Source organism: Oncorhynchus masou, chromosome 6 (genome assembly GCF_036934945.1).
Source record: "Oncorhynchus masou masou isolate Uvic2021 chromosome 6, UVic_Omas_1.1, whole genome shotgun sequence".
Lineage (NCBI taxonomy): Eukaryota > Metazoa > Chordata > Actinopteri > Salmoniformes > Salmonidae > Oncorhynchus > Oncorhynchus masou.
Genome location: NC_088217.1, coordinates 64,261,135 through 64,277,436, shown reverse-complemented (window position 1 = coordinate 64,277,436; position 16,302 = coordinate 64,261,135). Strand labels below are relative to the sequence as shown.

Genomic DNA, 16,302 nt, shown 5'->3' with positions numbered 1-16,302 from the left:
AGCACTGTCGCTCCGCTCGTTCCAAATGATTTAGCAACTAGTTGGTAAAAACCAGGTCACCTCCACTCACATCTACATATTCACATGCAGAAAGGCATGGGAAACACATACAGTGTCTTCGGAAAGTATTCAGACCCCTTGACTTTACCCCCATTTTGTTATGTTACAGCCTTATTCCAAAATGGATTACATTTTTTTTTAAACATCAATCTACACACAATACCCCATAATGACAAAGCTAAAACAGTTTGACATTTTTTGCAAACGTATTACAAATAAAACACAGAAATACCTTATTTACATAATTATTCAGATATTTTGCTATGTGACTCGAAATTGAGCTCAGGTGCATCCTGTTTCCAATGATCATTCTTGAGATGTTTCTACAACTTCATTGGAGTCCACCTGTGGTGAATTCAGTTGATTGGACATGTTTTGGAAAGACACAGACCTGTCTATATAAGGTCCCACAGTTGAAAGCATGTCAGAGCAAAAAACAAGCCCTGAGGTTGGAAGGAATTTTCCGTAGAGCTCTGAGAAAGGATTGTGTTGAGGCACAGATCTGGGTAGGGTACCAAAAAATCAAAATCAAACTATATTTGTCACATGTGCCGAATACAACAAGTGTAGACCTTACAGTAAAATACCTAAAAGCCTTTAACCAACAGTGCAGTTCAAGACGAGTTAAGAAAATATCTACCCAATAAACTAAAGTAAAAAATTATAAAAAGTCAATGTCAATGTAAATTGTCCGGTGGCCATTTGATTAATTGTTCAGCAGTCTTACGGCTTTAGGGTAGAAGCTGTTAAGGAGCCTTTTGGTCCTAGACTTGGCGCTCCGGTACCACTTGCCGTGCAGTAACAGTGAAAATAGTCTATGACTCGGGTGACTGGAGTATCTGACCATTTTTGGGCTTTCCTCTGACATCGCCTATTATTATTATTATTTTATTTTTTTACCTTTATTTAACAAGGCAAGTCAGTTAATTAAGAACAAATTATTATTTTCAATGACGGCCTAGGAACAGTGGGTTAACTGCCTGTTCAGGGGCAGAACGACAGATTTGTACCTTGTCAGCTTGGGGATTTGCACTTGCAACCTTTCAGTTACTAGTCCAACGCTCTAACCACTAGGCTACCCTGCCTCCCCAATTATATAGGTCCTGGATGGCAGGAAGCTTGGCCCCAGTGTTGTACTGGGCCATTCGCACTACACTCTGAAGCACCTTACGGTCAGATGCAGAGCAGTTGCCATACCAGGCAGTGATGCAACAGGTCAGGATGCTCTCGTGGGTGCAGCTGTATAATCTTGAGGATCTGGGGACCCAATCTTTTCAGTCTCCTGAGGGGGAAAATGTGTTGTTGTGCCCTCTTCACGACTGTCTTGGTGTGTTTGGACCAGTTCGTTGGTGATGTCTGCAGAATTGAGGGTCCCCAAGAACACAGTGGCCTCTATAATTCTTAAATGGAAGAAGTTTTGAACCACCTTGAGCTGGCCCCTCGGCCAAACTGAGCAATAGGGGGAGAAACAAGATTCTTTGGTTTGATGAAACAAAGATTGAACTCTTTGGCCTCATTGACAAGTGTCATGTGTGTAGGAAACCTGGCACTATCCCTACGGTGAAGCGCGGTGGTGGCAGCATCATGCTGTGTGGATGATTTTCAGCAGTATGGCACGGGAGACTAGTCAGGATTGAGGCAAAGATGAATGAAGCAAAGTACAGAGAGATCCTTGTTGAAAACTTACTCCAAAGTGCTCAGGACCTCAGACATTGGTGAAGGTTCACCTTCCAACAGGACAATGACCCAAAACACACAACCAAGACAACACTGGACTGTCTTCAGGACAAGTCTCAGAATGTCCTAGAGTGGCCCAGCCAGATTACAAACTTGAACCCGATCTAACATCTCTGGAAAGACCTGAAAAAAGCTGTGCAGCAACACTCCCCATCCAAGCTGACAGAGATTGTGAGGTTCTGCAGAGAAGAATGAGAGAAACTCCCCAAATAAAGGTGTTCCAAGCTTGTAGCAACAGACCCAAGAAGACTCGAGGCTGCAATCGCTGCCAAAGCTGCTTCAACAAAGTACTGAGTAAAGGGTCTGAATATTTATGTAAATGGGATATTTCAGTTTTTATAAATTTTCAAAAATTCTTACAAACCTGTTGTTGCTTTGTCATTATAGGGTATTGTGTGTAGATTGTTGAGGGAAAAATACAACAATTTAATAAATGTTCAAATAAGGTTTGTATAAAAATGTGGAAAAGGTCAAGGGGCCTGAATACTTACCAAATACACCCCAACTGTAAGAATATTCTAATATAAATTCACAATGCAGAGGACTAGAGGTTAAGAGGGCTAGACAGCAATGGAACTCGTGTTTTTCAGTTCAACATCTATTTTGGATCTGTGTAGGAATTTCAGTCCGGGACTCATAGCTACACACGGCAAGTTCTCATTGGTCCAAACGGCTTTTACATTGAGCCTGAAATGGAAAACTTGGTATTTTGCCATTGGCCCAATATTACTGCAAGGAATTCTAATTGGTCAACCAAAGGCTAGGCTTTGTCACGGTCGTCAAAATAAGTGGACCAAAGTGCGGCATGGTGAGCGTACTTTTCTCCTTTTATTTAAAAATGTCGCCAACAAAACAACAAACGAACGACCGAAACAACCGTGAAGCTTACAGGGCTAAGTGCCACTAACAAAGTTAACTACCCACACTGAAAGGAGGGAAAAAGGGCTACCTAAGCATGATTCCCAAACAGAGACAACGATAGACAGCTGTCCCTGATTGAGAACCATACCCCGGCCAAAACATGGAAATAAAGAAACATAGAAAACAAAACATAGAATGCCCACCCCACATCACACCCTGACCTATCCAAATAGAGAAATAAAATGGCGCAACAGGCTTGGGTATAAACTACATCCTTTCTCTGTGTTCCCTGGAGAAAACACTGAGGACAGGGAAGAATAAACATCTAACATATACTTTCCAGCATAACAACTATCATTTGTTCTCTTTGAATAAATATATTTTACTCCCCATGATTTGCTTTGGGGTGTGTGTTATTGAAGAATAACATCAACTGCTAATGCAACCTTCCAGTTACACACGTTCTCATGCAAACAGCGACACATCTCGTGCATACGCAGTTACAAACATTCAGGCGCACACCAAAGCACATACACACGAGGGTTGAATGGCGGGGAACCCGGTTACCACTCCCTTTACCCGGGATAAATAACTGCGAGAAGCTGGTGAATTATAATAAATTATTTATATGAACAGCATGACGTGAAGTGGAACTGTTCAATTATATGCAATGTCTAAATCTGCGTATCTACGGCTTCTGCAAGATGAATCAATGCTCAGGGTGGGGTCAGACAACCCATCTCAGTATGGAAAACAATTCACAATGGATGTAGACCTATCATCTCATCATGGTAACTTTTTTTTCTTGTGACAGGAAGGCCTACAGTTACTGCAGTATAGCCTATGCTCACCTTATTTTTTAATTGTAAAGATCCCCAAAAATGAATTGCAGCTGCAGAGTGTTATAACAGCTAATCACTTGAATGTCATTGCTTTAAAATCGGTGCACACGTGAGGACCCTCTCGCAGTCTTTCTCTCTCTCTATCAACTCCATTCAAATTGCACCAAAACAGATAATCCTGTTCAAGATTGATATAGCCCTATATACAAGAAAGAAGATTGAACGCGCAATCACGGTAGGCTATAGCAGTTAACAATTCAGACGCATAACCATTCAATCTTTGTTAAGAGAAGTGAAAGCCGTCTCCATCTACTGCTACTCCTATATTGTTCAAGGATGCCATTGGAATGAGGAAGACATGGATAACGAAACTTATTTCATTTACCTGTTGAAAGTGAGGGAGGAATTAAGCAACAGTAGAGAGGAAATGAGGAGGTAGGCTAATACAATTAGGGGAAATATTATTAAAGGTTTATATGCGTCAGCCTACTAATTAGACAAATAGCCCCATATTATATTTAAAAAATGTAAATAAAATTAGCTAGCCTATACTTGTAACTTTGTAGGCCGCATGTGCTGCACCAGAATCGCATGTTCTCTTCTGCTTTAAACAATGTGCATAAATCCAGTCCATATAATACAGGGAAAGGGGGATACCTAGTCAGTTGTCCAACAATGTATTCAACTGAAATGTGTCTTCCTCATTTAACCCAACCCCTCTGAAACAGAGAGGTGCGGGTGGTTGCCTTAATCGACATCCACGTCTTCGGCGCCCGAGGAACAGTGGGTTAACTGCCTTGCTCAAGGGCAGAACGACAGATTTGTAACTTGTCAGCTCCGGGATTTGATCCAGCAACAAAATACAGTACAGTAATACAGTTCACACATACAGTTCACACTCAAAACGATGAGCCTTCTGGAGCTAGTTTTATTTATTTACCCAAGAGAGCAGCTACATCTATTTTCATGTTGATGGAAAAAATAGTCAACCGTAATACAGACATATATAAGCGCGCGGCAGGTCATTAACACACACACACACACACACACACACACACACACACACACACACACACACACACACACACACACACACACACACACACACACACACACACACACACACACACACACACACACACACACACACACACACACACACACACACGCACACACACACACACACCAGTCATTAGTTCATGTTCAAGTAGTGTCTTTGACATTTGCAGGCATTAGAGGTAATAAATACATTGGAAATCTTTGTTGGGGCTCTCTCACATACAGGACAGTACATACACATATACAGTAAAAATATAATAAAAATAACATCAATTAAAAGTGCTAAGTGGTTTGGTCATAAAAACAGTTCAGTCATATGTGCCAAAGTGCTAAAAGTACGATGAAAAAAACCCCAGCTCAGGCTGCTTGGTTTAGCAGGCGGATTGCACTGGGTTAAAAGTTATTCTTGAACCTGGTAGTAGAGGTTTCGATGCTCCTGTTGTGACTGCCCTGAATTTGTCTGAACCCTGGGAATCCGAATGCTTGGGCTGGACCACAGGAGGTCTAACCAGTTACTCACTTATTGACAGGGATCTGTGTGGAAGTACTGAGCTCGCCCTTCCTCTGACACCCAATCTTCCTCCATGGTCCGGAGGTTGTAGTCTTACAACTTCAAGGTGACCTCCTTGATACTCGTCGGACTCAACATCTCCAAACTCTAATCCACCATAAATTAAAATGTCTGAGTGAAGACCAACAACAGAGTGCAATGGATTTCAGAAACTCACTGACCACTCTAACTCCCATGCTGACAGAGCTCAGTGAGAGTTCGAAGATGGGATATTACTGGTGCCATGGACAGGCAGTTTGACTACCAACAAAACCAACTCACTGCCACTCTCCAGTGGCGCCTGCAACATCTCCACACCGAGGTCCTCAAGGATGTTAATTCTGTTTTTTCTCCTCTGGTTAACACTGTAGACCACTTGCAGACAGAGCTCTAATTGTGTTAATGTTGGATGACGTGTCTGTTGACATGGCCTCCATTAGGCACAACTCCTTGCACAGAGCTTCTCTGGTGTCCACTTCTGTTCAGACCAGCTGGCACCTCAGAACAGCTAAGAAAAGGCCATGCTGCAGCCACCCCTTGCAGGATGCAATCCACCATGTATCCTGGTGTTCATTTTCATGGTCTGATAACTCCCTTCCCCTCTACCTCCTCAATCCCTCCTCGCTCTTTTGTTCATTGTGATTTGAGTAGACGTCATGTGGGGGCGATGCCCGTTAAATTGCAATTTCCCACCTTTGGAGAAAAAGGATGACAGTCCTGAAAGCTAATGTATCTGGAAAGATGTCGTGACTTTCTTGCCCTCAATCCCCTGGCTGACGAATACTCCTTGCCACATTGAGGAATGTGTTGCATGGGACAGCTCGAGACTGGTGGGATGTGGCACGTCTCACCACGACCTCCTGTGCTGACTGAGGCCAAGTTTTCCTCTGCATTTCTGTCTGAGGACTACACATTGAGGAGGAAGAGGTCATTAAGTTGATCTTGAAGAACATAAACCCACTACTAGCCAGTAAACTCAGAGAAAGAGTCACCACTGTCAATAGACTGGTTCGCCTGGGACAGCAGTTCGAGAAGAACAGAGAATGCCAACAGCAATATGAACCGAGAAAGAAAGACACCCAAACAGTTACCCAAGCCAGACCATCAACAACAGTCAGTCCCCAGCCAAGACCCCTCCCATGTTCTGTTGGAGATGTAGCCAAAAGGCACTGACCTTTTAAATATCCCAAAGCCTCGGACCAAGAGGCATGGAGAGGCAGCCTTTATTTATTATGCCCCCAGCCTCTGCAATAGCCTGCCAGAGAACCTGAGGAGGGCTGAAAAGGTGGACATATTTAAGAGATCTTAAAACACAACTTTTTGGCTTTGCTTTTCTTTAGGGTCCCTTGTAGTCGTTCAGTTTTTATGGTTATTATTTTGTTTTTATCCTCTTATGTTCTGTAGCAAATATTTGTTTTTATTTTAATGTTTTTTATTTACTGCATTACAGTCCATGTCTGAAATGGACTGTATCGATAAAGGTTGATTTGATTTGGTACTTTGTGCCGGAATAAACCAAGTTCAATGAATCATTAATGCTCATATGATAAGAAAATATTTTTTTTTATATATACACACACATACACACACACAACATGACCAAAAGTATGTGGACACCTGCTCGTAGAACATCTCATCCCAACATCATGGGCATTAATATGGAGTTGGTCCCCCTTTGCTATACCAGCCTCCACTCTCCAAACCATTTCTGTATGGACGTCATTTTGTGCATGGGGGCATTGCCATGCTGATATAAGGAAAAGGCCTTCCCCAAACTGTTGCCACAAGGTTGGTAATCGCCTAGAATGTCATTGTATGCTGTAGCGTTAAGATTTATCTTCACTGGAACTAAGGCCGATCCATGAAAAACAGCCCCAGACCATTACTCCCCCCCCCCAAACTTTACAGTTGGCACTATGCACTGGGGCAAGTTGCGTTCTTTTGGCATCTGCCAACCCCAGATCCGCCCGTCGGACTGCCAGATGGTGAAGCGTGATTCATCACTCCAGAGAGTGTGTTTCAACTGCTCCTCCAGAGTCCAATGGCAGTGAGCTTTACACCACTCCAACCGAAGATTGGCATTGCGCATGGGATTCTTAGGCTTATTTTCCACCATCATTTGCAAATAAATTCATTAAAAATACTACAATGTGATTTTCTGGATTTGTTTTTCTCATTTTGTCTGTCATAGTTGAAGTGTACCTATGATAAAAATTACAGGCCTCATCTTTTTAAGTGGGAGAACTTGCACAATTGGTGGCTGACTAAATACTTTTTTGCCCCACAGTATAGCCCTTCTTACGTCAGCTGATATATCAAAGTGCTGTACAGAAATCCAGCCTATTATTTCATCTTTATTTAACCAGGCAAGTCAGTTAAGAACAAATTCAATTTTCAATGACGGCCTAGGAACAGTGGGTTAACTGCCAGTTCAGAGGCAGAACGACAGATTTGTACCTTGTAAGCTCTGGGGTTTGAACTTGCAACCTTGCAGTCACTAGTCCAGTGCTCTAACCACTAGGCTACCCTGCCGCCAGCCTAAAACCCCAACCAGCAAGCAATGGAGGTGTAGAATCACGGTGGCTAGGAAAAACTCCCAAGAAAGGCCAAAACCTAGAGAGGAACCAGGATTTGAGTGGTGGCCAGTCCTCTTCTGGCTGTGCCGGGTGGAGATTATATCAGAACATGGCCAAGATGTTCAAATGTTCATAAATGACCAGCATGGTGAAATAATAGTAATCACAGTGAACATGTCAGGGTTCCATAGCCGCAGGCAGAACAGTTGAAACTGGAGCAGCAGCACGGCCAGGTGGACAACAAGGAGTCATCATGCCAGGTAGTCCTGAGGCATGGTCCTAGGACTCAGGTGGTCCTCCGAGAGAGAGAGAGAGAGAGAGAGAGAGAGAGAGAGAGAGAGAGAGAGAGAGAGAGAGAGAGAGAGAGAGAGAGAGAGAGAGAGAGAGAGAATACTTAAATTCATACAGGACACCGGATAAGACCAGATAAGCCCCCCGACACACAAACTACTACAGCATAAATACTGGAGGCTGAGACAGGAGGGGTCAGGAGACACTGTGGCCCCATCCGATGAAACCCCCAGACAGGGCCAAACAGGCAGGATATAACCCCACCCACTTTTCAGTAGTGGGGGCTGTGCTATGGCAGAGATGAGTCTTCGGTAAAGACTTAAAGGTAGAGACCGAGTCTGTGTCTCTCACATGGGTAGGCAGACCATTTCATAAAAATGGAGCTGTGTAGGAGAAAGCCCTGCCTCCAGCTGTTTGCTTAGAAATTCTAGGGAGAATTAGGAGGCCTGCATCTTGTGACCGTAGCGCATGTGTAGGTATGTACAGCAGGACCAAATCGCAAAGATAGGTAGGAGCAAGCCCATGTAATGCTTTGTAGGTTAGCAGAGAAACCTTGAAATTACCCCTTGCCATAACAGGAAGCCAGTGTAGGGAGGCTAGCACTGGAATAATATGATCACATTTTTTGATTCTAGTCAGGATTCTAGCAATCGTATTTATCACTAACTGAAGTTTATTTAGTGCTTTATCCGGGTAGCCGGAAAGTATAGCATTGCAGTAGTCTAACCTAGAAGTACCAAAGCATGGATTCATTTTTTGCATCATTTTTGGACAGAAAATGTCTGATTTTTGCAATGTTATGTAAATGGAAAAAAGCTGTCCTTGAAACAGTGTTGAAATGTTCGTCAAAAGAGAGATCAGGGTCCAGAGTAACGCCGAGGTCCTTCACAGTTTTATTTGAGACGACTGTACAACCATCAAGATTAACAGAAAGTCTCTGTTTCTTGGGACCTAGAACAAGCATCTCTGTTTTGTCCGAGTTTAAAAGTAGAAAGTTTGCAGCCATCCACTTCCTTATGTCTGAAACACAGGCTTCCAGCGAGGGCAATTTTGGGGCTTTACCATGTTTCATTGAAATGTACAGCTGTGTGTCATCCATATATCAGTGAAAGTTAACTTGTTTTCAAATGACATCCCCAAGAGGTAAACTATATAGTCAAAACAATAGTGGTCCTAAAACAGAACCTTGAGGAACACCGACATTTACAGTTGATTTGGCAGAGGGCAAACCATTCACAGAGACATACCTTTCTGACAGAAAAGATCTAAACCAGGCCAGAACTTGTGTAGACCAGATTGGGTTTCCAACCTCTCCAAAATAATGTGGTGATCGATGGTATCAAAAGCAGCACTAAGGTCTAGGAGCACAAGGACAGATGCAGAGCCTCGGTCTGACGCCATTTAAAGGTACTTTACCACCTTCACAAGTCCAGTCTCAGTGCCATGATGGGGTCGAAAACCAGACGGAAGCATTTCATATACATTGTTTGTCTTCAGGAAGGCAGTGAGTTGCTGTGTAACAGTTTTCTTTTAATTCAGAGGAATGGGAGATTTGATATAGGCCGATTTTACTTTTTTCTGGGTCAAGGTTTGGCTTTTTCCAGAGAGGCTTTATTACTGCCACTTTTAGTGAGTTTGGTACACATCCGGTGGATAGAGAGATGTTTATTATGTTCAACATAGGAGGGCCAAGCACAAGAAGCAGCTCTTTCAGTAGTTTAGTTGGAATAGGGTCCAGTATGCAGCTTGAAGGTTTAGAGGCCATGATTATTTTCATCATTGTGTCAAGAGATATAGTATTAAAACACTTGAGTGTCTCTCTTGATCCTAGGTCCTGGTAGAGTTGTGCAGACTCAGGACAACTGAGCTTTGGAGGAAGACGCAGATTTAATGAGGAGTTCGTAATTTGCTTCCTAATGATATTTTCCTCAAAGAAGTTCATGAATTTATTACTGCTGAAGTGAAAGCCATACTCTCTTGGGGAATGCTACTTTTTAGTTAGCTTTACAACAGTATCAAAATGAAATTCCGGATCGTTCTTATTTTCCTGAATTAAGTTGGAAAAATAGGATGATCGAGCAGCAGTGAGGGCTCTTCGATACTGCACGGTACAGTCTTTCCAAATCTGACCATAATTCTATCCTCCTGATTCCTGCTTGCAAGCAAAAACTAAAGCAGGAAGCACCAGTGACTCGGTCAGTAAAGAAGTGGTCAGATGACACAGATGCTCAGCTACAGAACTGTTATGATTGAATCATATTACACCGGTGCCGACACTCGTTGGTTGTGGCAGGGCTTGCAGGGCTGTTCCGGATGACTGTGATTGTGCTCTCCGTAGCCGATGTTAGTAAGACCTTTAAACAGGTCAACATTCACAAGGCCAGACGGATTACCTTGACGTGTATTCCAAGCATGCACTGACCAACTGGCAAATGTCTTCACTGACATTTTCAACCTGTCCCTGATTGAGTGTGCAATACCAACATGTTTCAAGCAGACCACCCTAGTCCCTGTGCCCAAGAACACCAAGGTAACCTGCCTAAATGACTACTGGGACCCTAGGACTAAACACCTCCCTCTGCATCTGGATTCTGGACTTCCTGACGGGCCACCCCCAGGTGGTAAGCGTAGGTAACAAAACATCCGCCACGCTGATCCTCAACAAGGGGGCCCCTCAGGGGTGCCTGCTCAGGCCCCTCGTGTACTCCCTGTTCACTCATGACTTCATGGTTAGGCAAGACTCCAACACCATCATTAAGTTTGCCGATGATACCACAGTCGTAGGCCTGATCACCGACAACAATGAGACAGCCTATGTGTCAGAGACTGGACGTGTGGTGCCAGAATAACAACCTCTCCATCAATGTGATCAAGACTAAGGAGATGATTGTGGACTACAGGAAAAGGAGGACCGAGCACGCTCCCATTCTCATCGACGGGGCTGTAGTCTAGCAGGTTGAGAGTTTCTAGTTCCTTGGTGTCTGCATCACCAACAAACTATCATGGTCCAAACACAACAAGACAGTCCTGAAGAGGGGACGGTAAAGCCTATTCCCCCTCAGGAGACTAATCAAAGGGCTACCCAGACCCCTCTTATACAGTACACTGCTGCTACTCTGGGTATATTATCTAGGCATAGCCACTAACTCTAACTACATTACCTCAATTACCTTGACTAACCTGTGCCCCCGAACATTGACTCTGTACCGGTACCCCCTGTATTCGCTACTGTTATTTTACTGCTGCTCTTTAATTAAGGGCTTGTAAGTAAGCATTTCACCGTTGTTTTCGTCGCATGTGATAAATATCATTTGATGTGGTAGTCACCTGGAATGCATGAGTAGGTGTATCCCATTCGTTTTTTGGACTGGTACTGTATATTTTAATGTGATAAATCCAGGGGTGCTACTTTGGTTTTAGAAGTGGGGGGGACATGGGGACACAACCTGGTAGGGGTCTGGGGGATCTAAAGCTAATTTCCTGCAGTGATACAATCTGATATGACCCTTTTGGGATCACTTATTTCTTATTTCTAAACACTTTTACATGAATGTGGATGCTACCATGATTATGGATCATCGTGAATGATGATGAGTGAGAAAGTTAGACGCACAAATATCCTGTCCCCCCAAAATGCTAACCTCCCCTATTATTGTATTGGTGAGAGATTAGCATGTCTTGGAGGTATGACATTTGTGCATATAACTTTCTCACTCATCACTATTCAGTTGGGATGAACAAACAGCAAATGCATCCAACAAATTAGTAGAGTCACAAGCTTGATGTAGTCATTGTGTGCATGGAATGTGGGACCACATTCTACTTTAATAGACATAAGTGAATTTGTCCAAATACTTTCGTTTCCCTACAATGGGGGAACTATGTACAAAAAGTTCTGTAATTTCTAAAGAAGTTTCCCGATATTGATTTTTTTTAAATACTCTGAAATGAAAGCAGACTGTCTGCACATTAACTTCATAGTCAATGTTTAGCCAAATTAGAAAAAAATGCTTCACTGTCCCAATAATTACGGAGGGCACTGTCATTCATACATTTTTTGTGTCATTGGGAAAAGCTTCTTAATACAGTTTGGAAATCAACGTTAGAAGTTTGTCAAACTGCCTGCAAATAGTTTTAATCTTTGAAGTTTCTGGCTTGTCCAGTGTTTGCTGCATCTCCTAGAGTTCCCCTCAGCGCCATCACAAACTGGTCTTCCCTAGTTGCCTGACCCTGTTGAGACCAGTTACCATCTTATCCTGCTCAGATGAGGCATGACAAAGAATTAGCTTAGTATACATTTTTACATTATGTTATCCAAGAATATAATTAATCATTCAATAATTGAAATTACCATTATTCCCAGATCCCAGACTGTAGCCTACCCATCAACTCAAGATGGAACTTTGTTTTCATTCACTGATTGCGATAATATACTGCAAATTTCACCTGAGCTCTGTAGACTGGTCTTCTCTGGCGGCTGTCTGACCCTGCTGGGACACCTGTCACCATCTGATCCTGCTAAGATATAATGAGCAAAGTGTTGTGTACTGACTGTGCACCATGAAAGTGAAGCCCGTAGAGCTGTTTATACCGTGTCAGTGTGTCAAGTCGGGAATTATCTTGGGAAAATGACAGACCAATAATGTTACATTGCTATACTGACTGATTGAATAAAAAATAACATCTAAAAGGTTAACCAACTTTCGGCTCGCACCAATGGTACATCAATTTACTTCTGTTGAAAGGGGACAAAACAAAGGCTACAAAACATTTCCATACATACAAAAGCTGTTAGATACTGCTACCTCGCAGATAGCTAGAGGCTACAGCTAAACTGGCTGTTGTAGCTAGCTAGCTAGTTCATTCACTTCAGACAGAACTTCAGTCAAGAGGGGATGAAACATTAGCTTACTTTACATGTCTGTTACACTACCAGCTCAGCACAGAGCAAACACTTGTTTCCTGTTAAGTCAAACAGCAGTTACCTTGCCAGCTACATCAGCCAAATAAAGAGTAGCCAGTTTCTGCTCTGCTTGCTTTACAACTCTGATAAAAAGCAAAACACACATAGACAACAGCTGCCTCTGTTCGCACGCTCTGTGGTATCCGCGCCAACCTAAATCCAGTCTGGGAAAACCACCAAACAGCCTACCCAACCGCTCTGAGGTGTCTGCATGGTCCTAAGGCACACCGGTTCCGCTTTTTGTATCATAGTGCAATGATTAAACTCCAGGGGACGGGGACAAAATGCAATTTCAGAATGTGGGGGGGATTATGTCCCCAGTGAATGGCGCGCCCCTGGACAAATCTAAGTCTTAGTGTCACTATGTTACCTTGGAATTGCCTTACTGCTTTCAAAGGTTGGTAATTATTCAATGGGAGTCAGTTACCACTTAAGTTAACATGTATCTAACTTGAATATTTTCTGTCTTCATTTTCAAATAGATGTTTTGAATAGACTTGGGACAGATAACAGTTGAAATAATTTTTCAATACAATGCATCGTAGTTTAAGCCAATTTGTGATATAATTTGCTGATTTCCCATGTCCACCCCTGATTGGTGTCAATTAAAGTAACAGGGTTGACGTAATCTTAAATTGGTCATAAATCCTATAGTGGCACGGAAAATGGAAGCTTGTTGTATGCAACAGGGAGGGCAATTGAATGCAAGTTTGACAAAAAACTCAAATGGCCTATCTGTCTATGGGTAACAGAGTTGACATGTTGTGCTCGACCCGCTCAGTTTTCCACCACAAAACACCAGAAAATTGCCAAAAAGAGTAGAACCAGCTCACTGGCCATTACATAATGATTTGACTATTATATGTTCAATGTTTCATTTGAAAAAATTTTTTTTTTAAAAGGAATATTTTCACCATATTAAAACAAGAGTTCAGTTCACCCGACAGAGTTGACCTTAAAATGAAGGACAAATTAAAATGAATCACGTGAAATTAATAATCATCTACAGAAATGGTAACAAAGTAACTTTACAATGATATTAATTTTTGTTAAGTGTGTACAAATCTTCCTAGAAATCGGAAAACATTAGGGACATGTCAAAATGCAGATTGTTGGCACTTTAGCAAGCCATTATTCATATTAAAATGAATTATTAATGTGGTCTATATTAAAAGGCCATTCATTTAAAATAGCAGGCTTTTATAATTCAATATTGGTGCACAATTTCTACTTAAAATATCAAAAGGGATGCATGGGTTGAGAATGGAGCAGATGACAAATGTCCATCTTTCGGCGGTGTAACATATGGACAATACAGTTGTATTGTATATTTCTGAAAAGGTACAAAACATTTTCTACTCATCTTTCCAAATCAAGTTAAATAATCTTATTTGACTAATCTCTCCAGTGCTTCTGGATGCATCCCAAATGGCATCATATTCCCTTTATAGTGCACTACTTTGACTAGAGCCGTATGGGCCCTAGTCAAATGTAGTGTACCATAAAGGGAACAGGGTTCCATTCAGGACTTATCCTCTGTGTTTGCTAACAATCCCTATGAGGAGGGTAACAGCTGGAGACAACAACTCTTAATTCTCCCATCCAGGTCAGTACTTGCCTCAGGTTTTTTTTCTCCAGCAAATTAGTCTTCACAAGTCCACAATGTCTCTGTTCCAAACAGAAAACAAAGGATGAACGCGGGAATATATATATATATTCAGTGTGATAAACAACAAACAAACAATTGTATAAAACTTTTCTGTATCCCAAAAGGGGCTTCAAATCCCAAATAGGGGCTTGAATCAGCATCCTTTTGATGCCTTGTCTTGTCTTTCCCCCTGGCGGTTTGGCCATACAGTCTCTCCATAGGGAGGTACTTAGTGAGACTCGTGCCATGCATGTAGCCAGGTTTTGTGCCGACACAGGGCTGTGAGGTAATGGCCAGGCAGGGAACCAGGAGAAGAGGAGGCAGCGCCAACACAGTGACGGAACATTTCATTTAGTTTCTCCTCGGAGGGCTGTGGACAAGGTGATGATGGTCGGTCGGTGGGAGGAGAGGGGTTGGGGGGGGTAGGACTAAACTCTCCTCCATCTGCCACGCTGGCATGTGGAGTGGCAGAGGTCAAAGTGTCTGCGGTGTATGCACCTGCTCAGCACAGCATCCGGCCGAGCATGATATCATTACTCTGACGGACACACTTGCTGCATGCAAAACCAATGTCAGTAGGACTGTATGACTCTCTCTTACTCACATAAACACACCCGTGCCGAAGTCTGGTCTAGTTGTACTGCCGACTCCAGACCTCACCTCAGCCCCTACTCTCTACCTTCTGACTTAGCTGTCAATAAAACAATACATTGAGGTGGACATGTCAATGATGGCACACACACACACATCACTGAGAGTGGAGTGTACCAATACTGTTGTTGTTATTATGTTTGTGTGCTCTTAATTTCCACCCCAGGGATTGCAGTAATAAAGTCCAATTAATTTCCACAAATACGCAGACTGCATAGCCTACCCTGTGGGGACTCAATGCTGGATTGCCATTATGTACATTAAGAAATCAAATCACCTGGGTCATGTTCATTAGAGCAGGAAGCTTTGCAACGGAAAAATGAAAAGGAGTGTTTCTTATTGTCCAGGTACTCCCTTCCTGTCTCCATCCATTTTCTTCGGTTGGGGCCTAATGAACACAAAATATAAATAGTAAAGTACAGATACCCCAAATCAACTTCGCAAGTAGAACTCAAGTTTTACCTAAATGTTTTAACACTGCTGGTACTGAAAGTTAATTCTATACAATCATAACCTTATGATGGTCTGCAAGATTCCTATAATACTGTATTGCATCAATGGTTGTTTAATGCAACATCGATGGTTCTTATAACTCTATTGTGTCTGTGTGAACTGAAAGTGGGCCTCTGGGGGGCTTAATGCTGACAGAAGATTTACGATGCTTTGGGTGACCGCATTCCATAGCATGAGTTGGTGTTTCTGCTCCATAAGGTACCAGGGAGCGATGGCTCAGGGCCAGACCCTGGTTTCTAAGGTGATAGATCCCTGTTTTAGATGTGGGGCCATTGGAAGAATGAGTGTAGAGTAGTAATGGAGCCGACTCCACCCGGTGCATTCGGAGATAATGCAGCAATGCAAGTGTTTGCATCTTTAACCAAAGAATAGAGCAACTGTTAAAGGCAGAGGAGCAGGGAACTTTTAAATAGCGTTGTATGGCCTCGGTTCGATCAATAGTGGTTCATAGAGATCATAGAGTTACGTGAAGGGAGACGTGGGAGGACACGTCTCACGCAACATTTTAAGATGCCAGGGATTAAATAAGATAAGATATATGCTACGTTTGC

At 42.6% G+C, this 16,302-nt stretch overlaps 1 protein-coding gene across 1 annotated transcript in view; it reads right to left on the bottom strand.

Moving 5' to 3' along the window:
• The window catches only part of LOC135542432 (zinc finger protein 385B-like), a 148,540-nt gene that overhangs the window by 109,391 nt on the left and 22,847 nt on the right, over positions 1-16,302 (bottom strand). The window lies entirely within an intron of this gene.